Here is an 11,672-nt window from a genome sequence, read left to right on the forward strand (position 1 = left end):
TATCAGGCTCAATGTGGTAGGATGCAGCAATACCTTCAGAAGAGTCCTTGGAAGAATGGAGGGCAAGGGATTCCCGCTTGGCCTCGCATTATACTAACTCACAAGGGGGCGGGCTTTTCACACCCAGCTCTCTGTAGGACAATTCTCTGGTTAGTGGGTCATGAGTGGGCAAGTCAAAAGGTTTGCCAGTCATTCCCCAAGTGGAAGCATGTTGGAGAACATCTCTTATTCCCCAAGTATGATGTTTTATGGGAGGAAGATTTGAGGCGAGTTGTTGGGATGGTAATGGAGCTGCTTGAAACTTAGTTTCCAAAGGAAACATAGTCTCTAGTGACAGAGCATGATCTGGTGGTAAGATCACCTGCTTGGGAGAGTCTGTGGAGGGCAGAGTTAGAGAAGGCTCGGGTGTTGTAGCTGGAATTACATTTTCTGATAGGTTTTCTGAGAGAGGAGTGTTCAGTGATGCAGATGACTTTTTCACAAGAGTTTTGGAAAGTAATGGAGACCCTGAAGAATCAGCGACTTTCACAGATGCTTGAGATAGCAAGTGACTGGCCTCCACCACTGTCTTGCTACACACCTGACAGAGGGGGTCTGGACATAGCAGTTTCCAAAAGTGAGTAGTGTTGGGATGCTTGTTCAATAGGCTACAGATAACAAAATGTACAAAGTTGTAACTAGGACCAGTCCTGTGAATAGAGGGTCTGCTGGTCTGTAGTACAGGAGTAGGATGGGCAGGGAGAAGGGTGCAAAGAAAGGACTCTTTTTTTGTTGGTCGTGGACCTTGAACTCTGGGCATGAGCACTGTCCCTCAGTTCTTCAATTCAAGGCTAGCACTCTACCAATTGAGCCACTTCCAGAGAAGGGTCTTTTGAATCTAGCTACAGTCTTCATAATTTTCATCTACTCCCTATCCTGTCCTCATAATGGTAGCCATTACTTTATCCCTCTCATGACTCAGGCTAGCTGTACTGAATCCCATGTATGCAAAGAATAATAGTGACCAGTCACCTTGACACCACAGAAAGCAGCTTCTGCTCCTCCTCAGCTTCTTTACTCAGAGGTCTTCGTCTTGTAAAATCAGGATGTAGTTATACGTGATAAAAGTCAGAACACAGAGATGTTACAGGAGAACACCTCTTAGTATAAGGCTCTGCTTTAAATAAAGGTCTAAAGCTCCAAGAATTAATAGACAAAGTCAAAAGTGCAAAAGTAATGTTAAGATTATTCATTTGTTTATGTGACTTCATTTTCACAGCATCTGCATGTCAACCTGTACAGTACAATACAATATCAAACTCCCATGTGAAGCACAGAAGTGACTGGACCCCTCAGACATGAAGACGGAGAAAGCACTTTGCACAATGTCAGGACACAGGTATTGTGACTCAAAGCATCTTCTAGTCCTTTCTCCAGATCTTACCTGGACAGCAGCACCCACTCCAGCACCCACCCAGATCCTTCATGTTGGCAGACCTGGGACTCTGAGAGGCTTCTCAGTCCTGTCTGTAAGCCTCTCCTCTGAGCGTCATTTTCTGGTATTCTGTGCCTAGCAACGATTGTTCTCATGGGCCTGTTATATCCAGAAAAGAAAAGGGGAATTCAGTTCTGGAAAGCTTAGATCAAGGAAGAAGAAACATACCTCTAAATTCTCCTCTTTTTTTCTGTACAATATTGTTGGTCTCTGAAAAGGTTACAAAATATTTGGAGATTAAATTTGGAAATTATAAAGTATATAAACCATTTCTACAGATATCATTTTTATTTAATTATCATTTTCTCAGTTAATTAAAAGTGCTTTATAAGTATAATTTTAATTGCCATGTTGGCTGTTTGGACAAACACCTATGGGACTTGAATGACTTATTTCCCCTGATGGAATCTATGACCTCAGAAAGGAAGTTGGCACCAGTAAACCATCCTGTAAGAAGAATGGCAGCCTGTGTCTACACAGAACACGCTGGTTTTAATTATACGGTCATTTTATTCCTCCTTCTTTGGCCCATCTGTTTACACTGTGGGAGTTGGTTTCTACAGTGATGGTGTCAGGGTATTTGCTTCACCTGCTGTCTTAGTAACTAAATCTCCTTCTAATCACTCCTTGTTCTGAAGCATTTCTAATGAATGCTCCCTGTTTTCATCTCCCAGAAGCTAAATGTGTATCCTGAATTTCAGGAGACAAGGTCCTGGTCCAGGCAGACTAGTTGATAGTAGTAGATAAGTTGCTATGGGGCCACAGATGTGGGCTTCGTGGCTCTTATTCAAGGTACCTCATCAAAGTTTATCTGTCTTTTCCCCATTGTAGTTGCATATAGTAATTTAAGTTTCTTAAGTTTACTTACACAGATACATTGAATGTTTCTTGCAATTTCTTTCCCTCACTTTACAGGCACCATGAGGAAATGACTCTCAGAGAATGGTTTCTTTTACCAATTTCCTCTATTGCTTGGTTTACATGTATCATTTGGGGATTTTTTAAAATAGGTTTTTAATTGTTACAGCAGAAATAATTTTCTTAAGCAAAAAAATAATTGGTTATTTTATGGAAACTCTAAGGAAATACTATTTAAAACCAATAACTAATAGATGTACAAAGATCAATAGTCTCCCCTTCCCTTCCCTTCCCTCTTTCCCTTCCTTCTGATCATTCTGACCAAATATTCCCACCAAGATTTCACAGTGCTATATTTAGAGGATGGTTTCGTGACACAGATAGATATGTCATACTGATCTTGTTTCTGAAGGGTGTTTTAATCTTATTAATTAAGCAACCTTTACTGCTGTTCAGTAAAGCTCTCTTGAGAGTGAAGGGTCTTTGATTAGTGAAATTTCCTAATTGGATCAGACTCTCATCAGAATGTATCACAACATGCTTTACCTCACCCTTAGGATCCCATTGATTAGCATAAAACTACTTCAACAAGAATTCGATCAACCTGTGTCAATATTAGCCTGCAGATATTTGGAACTAGAGAAAAGACCAAGTCACTTAAGCAATCCCGGAATTTAAGGAAAAGGGATGGAGTTTTGATTCATAATAGTATAAATACATATCGTATATGAATTTGGGTTTCTATATAGTTACTCTCCTACACTGATTGCAAATTTTAATACTTCTTTTTCCTGTGCATCTCACCTTGGTTTTAAAGGGTTTATTATGTGAATACTGTATTCATGCACAGACAAAAGTATTGCAAAGTGTTTTTTGTTTGTTTGTTTGATTGATTGATTTTGCCGGTCCTGGGGCTTGAATTCTGGACCTGGCCACTGTCCTAAGCTTCTTTTTGCTCAAGGCTATTGCTCTAACATTTGAGCCGTAGCACTGCTTGTGGTGGCTTCCTCTTTCTCCTCCTCCCCCTCCTGTTCCTCCTCCTCCTCCTCCTCCTCCTTCTCTTCCTCTCTGCCCCACCTCCTCCTTCTCCTCCTCCACCTCCTCCTCCTCCACCTCCTCCTCCAACTCCTCCTCCTCCACCTCCACCTCTTCCTTGTCCTCCTCTTCCTCCTCCTCCTCCTTTTTGAGTCGTTTATTGGAGATAAGAGTATTACAGAGTCTCCTGCCCTGGCTGGCTTGGAACTCTGATCCTCAGAGCTCAGCCTCTTGGGTATGGAGGATTACAGGTGTGAGCCACCGGTTCCCAGCTGTAGTTTTAATGGATTCATTTTCAAGTCTTAGTTATTATTACTATTTCTATTTTGTGTCATCAGTGCCTTTAGCTTTTTTGTTTGTTTTTTGGGATAATTTAAAGCAAAACTCACCTATAAACACTTCAGTTAATCTTAAGAAATGAAAAGAACTAAAGTAAGTACTAACACATTGAAGTACTAATGTATAATATTTTATTAGGTTATCATAAAAGTTTGTTAATTATCTGCTCACGATTGAGCAGTTTTTTTAAAGAAAAAGTTGTGTTTCAATGACTACTCCATAGTGGCAAGTGATTTCTACAACTTCATTATGCTATATGTATGACCATATCAAGTGAAAATTTATGTCCTTGGGTACTATACTTTAGTTACTAGCAGAAGCTCTCTTCTTTAGTTTTGTCCTCTCTGTAGTCCAATTAAAAGAAGTTGAAGGTGGCCAGAAGGAAGTGGTCACTATAGATGTATAGTGACCACTTTTCATGGGGCTTGAACTCTGGGCCTGGGTGCTGTTCCTCAGCTCTTCAGCTCAAGGCAAGCACTCTACCACTTGAGCCACAGCGCCACTTCTGGCTATCTGGTGGTTTATTGAGATAAGAGTCTCACAGACATTCCTTCCTGGGCTGGCTTTGAACTGTGATCCTCAGATCTCAGCTTCCTGAGAAACTAGCATGACAGGTGTGAGCAACTGGTGCCTGGCTCAAAGACAACTTTTTATTCTGACGTTTTGGTACTTGGGACCTTGTTGATCTGGAGAGAATATCCTTTCCAGGGATTACCAGACTTTATGCCACTACCCATCTGCTGGGGAATGGTCTGAAATGTGAGGACCAGATAAAAGACTTACCACAGCTAGTCGGGGCCTATGCTGTAGAGGCTGTTAGATTTATTCAAATTAACACATTCTAAATCTTCTTTTGTGCCTCAGTGGTTCCTTCCATAAAATTCACTCTGTTGGGTCTTGCCTGTGTTTTCCCTAGTCTCTTACTGCCTCCTGACCAAACTTTGTGTTCCCTGTATGTGTTCCCAGCGTGGTAAGCATTAGTAACTAGCCCTTCAACTAATGAATAAACAAAATGGAGCATATCCATACAATAATATATTTAACCATAAAAAGGAATGAAGTGCAGGTCAATGCTACACATGGATGAATCTTGAAAATAATTATTGTAAATTAACATTATGCTAAGAAAAGATCACACTATTGTAGGACTCCAGTCATAGGACATGCATAGAAGACAGAGAAATGAAGGAATTAATTTTGTTCAGGAGCTGGGGGGGAAGATGGAATGGAAAGTAAATAGCTAATGTGTGCATGGCAGAATTTTCAAAATATTCTGGAATTAGTGATGACAGTTTCACAACTTTGTAAATATCAATGTATTATATACTTTATTTTTAGCTCTTGATGTTTTATTTTTCTCATGCCAGCATATATTAATGTACAAAAGAATGGATTACATGACATATCATGCATGTGCATAGTATACTTTGACCATATTCACCACCATCATCATTTCTTGGCCTTCTCACACAGATCCTCTTTCTCTTCCAAAACCATACTCTTTCTACTTCCAATTTTTCTCTTAAAATCTAGTTTTTTCCTATGAGAGAAAAATATGCTTTTTTTCCACGTCTGACTTATTTTTTTATCACCATAATTATATTCAGGTCCACCTACTTTCCTGCAAATAACATTTTCTGTTCTTTATTATTGTGAATAATTCTCCTTGTGTTTAACATAAATACACAAGGAGATATACACACACACATAAACACATACACACAGCACATACATACAAACATTTCCTGTACATCCCCCACCCACATTAAGAGGGTATTTTTTTTTTTTTTTTGCATCTAGTATCTGCTGCTATTTGTGGATATTTTTTCCCTTCTGATAACAGTTGTTTTGACTGAGATGACATGGAATCTCAATGTAGATTTGATGACTAACGATGCTGGACTTTAAAATGTATTTGTTGGCTATTTGTACTTTTTTATTTGCCAGTCCTAGGACTTGAACTCAGAGCCTGAGCACTGTCCGTGAGCTTCTTTTGCTCAAGGCTAGCACTCTACCACTTGAGCCATAGCACCACCTCCGGATTTCTCTGTGTTTGTGGTACTAAGGAATCGAAGCCAGGACTTCATGCATGGTAGGCAAGCACTCTAACACTGAGCGACATTCCCAGCCCCCCATTGGTACTTTTAAGGACTGTCTCATTCATTTGGCCATTTATTGATGGGATTTTTTGCTGTTTAATTTTTTATTTTGTTTATATTATAGATATGAATTCCCTGCAGATCAATTAAACTACCTGAGCATTTTAACTCATTTACTACAGATATATACCTTGATATTTGTAGATCACTGGTCCTGCAAATTTCTATTTAATTTGTAAATCAGACATATTTCCATTTCCATTTTCTACACTACGATGTCACTCTTCCTTTTCTTTTTGCTTTTTTCCAAGTGTCAGGATTTGAAATCAGAGCCTAGCACTCAGCTAGTATTCTACCACTTCTGTCAGCCTTCCAGAATAATTATTTTGCTAAACATTTTTGGGAATGGAGTCTCATATCCCTTTCTACTTGGGATGGCTTCAAAGTAGGATCCCTGAATCTCAGCCTCCTGAATAGCTAGAATTATAAATGTAAGCCACTGGCTCCCAGCTCATCCTTCTTTCTAATTATGATGCTATCCATTATTCCTTTTATGATTTATGCAGCAGTTTATAGCGGGTAAATTTGCAGTTGATAGAAGGTACATTTGTCAGAGTACAATAGATTTGTTAAACAATTGTTATGAAGAAAGGGCCTATCATTTCATAAGTTAACCAATGAGTACATTTCCTATCTTTGGGGAATATCATCCTTCCCTTTCCTTTCCCTCAGTCCAATAGATTTTTATATAAGAAAGATAGTCAAAACAAGTTCCAAGGAAGATGCAGTAAGTTTACTTCATTGCTACCTGAGTCTAATTTTAATTTGGATCTAACTTGTGTCTAGATCCTATTACAGATGGCAATTGCCTTCTGTTTTTGTCTGTCTTAGTGATTGCCTGTTTTGCTTGTTGCTACTGGTTTTACTGTTCTCTGGTTTTAAATTTTAGACAGGGTCTTTCTTTGTAGCTCAGCTTGGCCTCAAACTTGAGAGCATCTTGTGTCTGTCTCTTGAGTGCCAGAGTTGCTGAGGTACACCTGCTGTTCATCTGCTAATAATCTATATAAAGATGAGCATTATGATCCCTTTGATGTGCTTACTATATATATTTGAGCTTCCCATTTAAGCCTAGCTGAACTGTAATGGAGAGTGAATACAGAGTGTGTGCTGTGACAGGCTATAAGGCCCTGTGAAATGCGAACTTCAAATTGTGTCCTTTGAAACAAGAGCAGCGAGCTCCCCATACTGACATGGAACTACAGAAAGGTGTTACTCATTTGGAACCAGAGTTTTCTCTGGGTAGCCATGGCAGTGGGCTTCTGTGAATGATTGATAAGTTTATTCCATTTTCCACTTAGGAAATTACCTTCATTTTCAAGATGGGCTGTGCTACATAACTGGCAAAACTTTCTAAGAATTAAACACTACCAACTGTTAGGAAGAAGATACTTTTCTCCATTCAGGCTTCCTTCCTAAAGCCAAGATCACAATAATTAAGGTACAGAGGACAGAATGCCTCCAGTGTTATGAGTTTATTGGGTCACATTTTCAATATCTTCCTGATAATGACAGTCCCAGCTCTGTTTCCTTGTAACCATGGCAACATTCCCATTTCATTGATCCTCCTGGCACTCTCACAGGATTATCTAGTGGACGCTTCCATTTATATTTTACTTCCCTGCCTTGAATAAAACATTCAGTTGACTCAAATGTAAATTAATTCAGTTACAGCACAGTTTTTTAGGCACCCAAACCAGTACTTCAGTAGTTCAGTTTATGGAGAGTTGATTAATAGGTAAATATTTGATAGACAATCATGTGTTTCATTGTTTTACTACAACTCTTGAAATTACAGGTGTCCCTGAGTAGGGTTGCCTAGTTTAGCAAGACCTACTCTATTACGAGAGGAAAGAATTTTCCATTCTAATAGTGATGGGAAGTTCCACTGCTGGCTAACTTATTCTGAGAGAAACGCATTAAATAAACATGAAACCTGCTCTCATGTGATCTTCCCCACATGAATGGATATGTTTCCTTAAAGTAATCCTTGTGCTTCCAAAACCACCCAATAGAAATAAGTGTCAGCATTTTGTGGTGCAACCACAAGCATTTTTATCAAGATTTAGAGTGAGCCAGAACTGAATAGGTACAGTGAGACAAAATCGGAGTCCTGTTTACTCATTTGCTAACAGACTGCTACTAATGAGAATCACAGGACATTCTCTGTGTGAAGCAATAAGACTTCTAACTAATAAAGCACTCAGGTGGGGGGGGGGAAACATTTTATGTTTACATACATGCATGGGAATCGCTTTCATTTAATTTGAGAGGAAGAATTGAGGTGGACTATGGAGTACAATTCTCAGGTCCAAACTACAGCTCTTTTATTAGCTGTGTGACCTTGGTTAAGTTACCTAAACTCCTCTGTGTTTCTGTTTCCTCATCAATAACAAAAGGAAAACACCAACACCAGGGCCAGAAAGGGGATGAACTGGGGTAATATAGGAAAGGATTTAGGAGGTGAGCAGATTGAAGCACACTGCTCAGGCTACTTATTTGCTCATATTACTATTAAATTTTTCTTTAATCCAAGGCTTAGTTATTACAAGCAAACTCCTGTTACTGATTTAAGAAAAAATGCTTCTCTGTTCAATAATATTTTGAGAGAAGAAATATCAGGATTACTGAATTTAAATCTATTTTGAAGATTTCAGAATTTCCATAATTATGAAATTGTTAGGAAAGAAGACATTTTCAAAATTGATTCATTTGAATAATCATTGCAACCCAATGTTATACCAAGCTGAGTGCCAGTAGCTTATGCCTAAAATCCTAGCTACTGAGAAGGCTGAGGTCTAAGGATCTCAGTTTGAAGTTAACACAATGGCATACCAGATTTCAGTATTTATGGGGCCAAATGGAGAGTACTGTGAAATGTATAGCTCCCCTATAAATTCCATATTATTAATATATAATTAGAGGGAAGCACAAAATGAGTTTTATATTTTTAGATTATTTCTGGACATTGAGAGGTTAGGCTTCAAGGTACTTGTACCCTCAGCAGAGACGTGAGGATCCCAGTATAAAGCCAGGACAGGCAAACACATTCATGAGACTTTTACCTCCAGCAAACCTGCAAAAGAAGTGGAGCTGTGGCTTAGGTGGTAGTGTGTCATCTTTGAGTGGAAAAGCAGACTAAGAGTACTTGGCCCTGAGTTCAAGCTATAGTACTTCATTTCACTATTTTACAGAAGTTTTCAATTTTTCTGCTTGAAGATTAATTTTTTGAGACTGGGACTTGAACTCAGTACAGGATACTTTCACACACTGACAAGCGTTCTACCCACTGACCCATGCCTCGACCTCAACAGGGCTGGCCATTTCAATTACTTTTTGACCAGTGTAGATTAGCTTTTAACTATTTGTTTGTGCAATCTTTTAAAGGTTTTTAAGTTTGTGTGACATCTTTGAAGATGATTTTCTGCCATCAGATTTCTCTACTCTTTCTTTTCTATACTGATACTAGGGCTTGAACTTAGGGTCTGGGGCTATCCCTCAACTTTTTCACTGCCATTTGAGCCACAGGTCACTACAGCTTTTTGGTGGTTAATTGAAGGCAAAAGTGTCTCATAGATTTTCGGGCTGAGACTAGCTTTGAACCACAACCCACAGATCTCAGCCTTCTGAGTAGCTAGAATTACAAGCATAAACTAGGATTACTGGCTTAGTAGTAGATTTTTAAATCATTATATCACAGATGAATTTAGTATGTGACTAAGGTTATGTTCCAATGTGCACTGGAGCACAAATTTTCAAGAAATGGTTTGAAGAAGCAGCAATTTATGACTAAGGCAACTTCAAAGCTGATGTAGTTCAAAGGATCCGTGCAGGAAATACAAGGGAAGATTTCTTTTAATCAGTTCCCTATGTGCTCTGTACGAGCTGTGTGTCCAGTTTTTAACTTAAGATTATATGATAATTAGTTTTCAGAGGTACTACATGTCATAGTTTGCTATCAGCTTTCCTCAGCATTTTTAAACTTTATCCTGTCTCCTTTCTTTTTCCTCTTCTTCAATAAAGCAAATTTACATTTGGATATCAGTGTTATGTCACTGAAAACAGATCACCACAAGATTCACAGCTCAAAACAAGTCACATTTATTGTCTCACAGTCCACTAAGTCAAGGAACAGGTTAACTGGGTCCTTGGATCAGGGTCTCAGAAGGTTAGAATCAAGGCCTTATTTCTAGCTGGGGCTGTGTTCTCATTTGATACCCAGAGTCTTCTTCCAAGCTCGTTCTGGTGGTTGGCCATATTCAATCCTTCTCGGTTTTAGGACAAAGGCATCCTTCCTTGCTGGCTGTGAGTATGGTCATCCTCAGCTCCTAGAGGCCTTCCTCAGATATCTTCTAGGCTTCTTAAACGGTTGCTCAGGACCTAGCTGCCCAGCCTTCTCATGTTATGATAGCTCCTCTCTTCACAGCCAGCAGGGGAAGAGAGTTTCATTTCATCTAAAGTTATCACAGCCCTGATTTCTCATCATGTTCTTGGGTCCTGTTCCCTGTAGTGTTCAGAGCTTGAACACTAAAGGGAGGGAATTTGGGAGCTCTTGTAGAATCATATTTTAAACAGTTAGCTGCTTTGGATAACCAAAATTAAACTGAGAGACATTTTTGTTTTTGCTACACATACTATAAATGATAAAGTTTTGTTTCAACTGAGAGGAGCAAGATGTTCAAGAACCATATTGTGCACATGTGGGAAAATGTGGGAAAATGACTCAGGAGTCTTGTTCCGTCATTACAGAAGAGATCAAAAGTTTTGAACGCAGCATTCCTCCCTCAGTTCCAGGAACGAATGTCAGCAACAATCTGGTTTGACTTGTAAAATAGTGTTTGATTCACTTTGGAGCACAATAATGATGTCTGGTGTTTAATAATAAAAAGTTCATCCAAGCCTAATATCTGCTAATACAGCACATAGATAATGTTGTAGATGAGTTCCAGAAAAATACAATGAAGTGAAAAGTTCAACTCAATCTCTAATGCTTTATTTGAAAAATAAAACAGATCAGAGTTAAATATGCTATAGTATTCCATTGTATGCTACTCTGTAAGAGTATATGAGTATTATTTTATTTTCTTCCTTTTATATGCATTACATAAGTAAGTAAATATGTATGCTGACTCATCTGTGCTAGGAAATTCTTTAATATTTTTCTTTTCACTTTCTTTGAAATAGTAAGCTATGTGTATGTAGTTAGTTGCTTATGAGAAAAGACTCCAGCACGCCAGCTCTTTCAGTGGTGCATAAGATACAGAGAACTCTCAAACCTACCCATCACTTCCTTTAGTGGTATTCCATTACTTGGCTATCTAGGTCTATATTAAATTGAATATCAGATCTTTCTAAGGCAGAGTAACTTCAGGAGTAAAACAGTTACTGAGGATGCTCTTATGCAATAAGGAAATTATACATGGTTCATTGCAACAGGCTTCCATTAAAAGCTTATTTCAGCAGGTGAAAAGCAGGTTGCAGTGCTGATTCTCAATACTGCTTTGGGATGTTGGGTTGATTTATGATGCAAACAAGGAATCATTTCTTACAGTAGCCCATCCTAGTCATTGTCTACCATGAAGTTTTCCAAAGTATGTTCTCAACAGCCGTTACTCTGGAAAATTCGTAGGAATTCCAAGCAAAACCTTGAACTAAAAGCTTTCATAATAAAATTCAACTAAGAAATACATATCTGTATTTCATCCCAGAAGGAAATGATAGGATTGTTTTTTAATTTTTTTATGAAAGTATTTGATCACAAACCTTTTGCAAGGATATCTTTTCACTATTTTCAAAACATGCTCTAACAA

The sequence above is a fragment of the Dipodomys spectabilis genome, unplaced genomic scaffold (assembly GCF_019054845.1).
Source record: "Dipodomys spectabilis isolate Male_0828 unplaced genomic scaffold, ASM1905484v1 ptg000012l, whole genome shotgun sequence".
Taxonomy (NCBI): Eukaryota; Metazoa; Chordata; class Mammalia; order Rodentia; family Heteromyidae; genus Dipodomys; species Dipodomys spectabilis.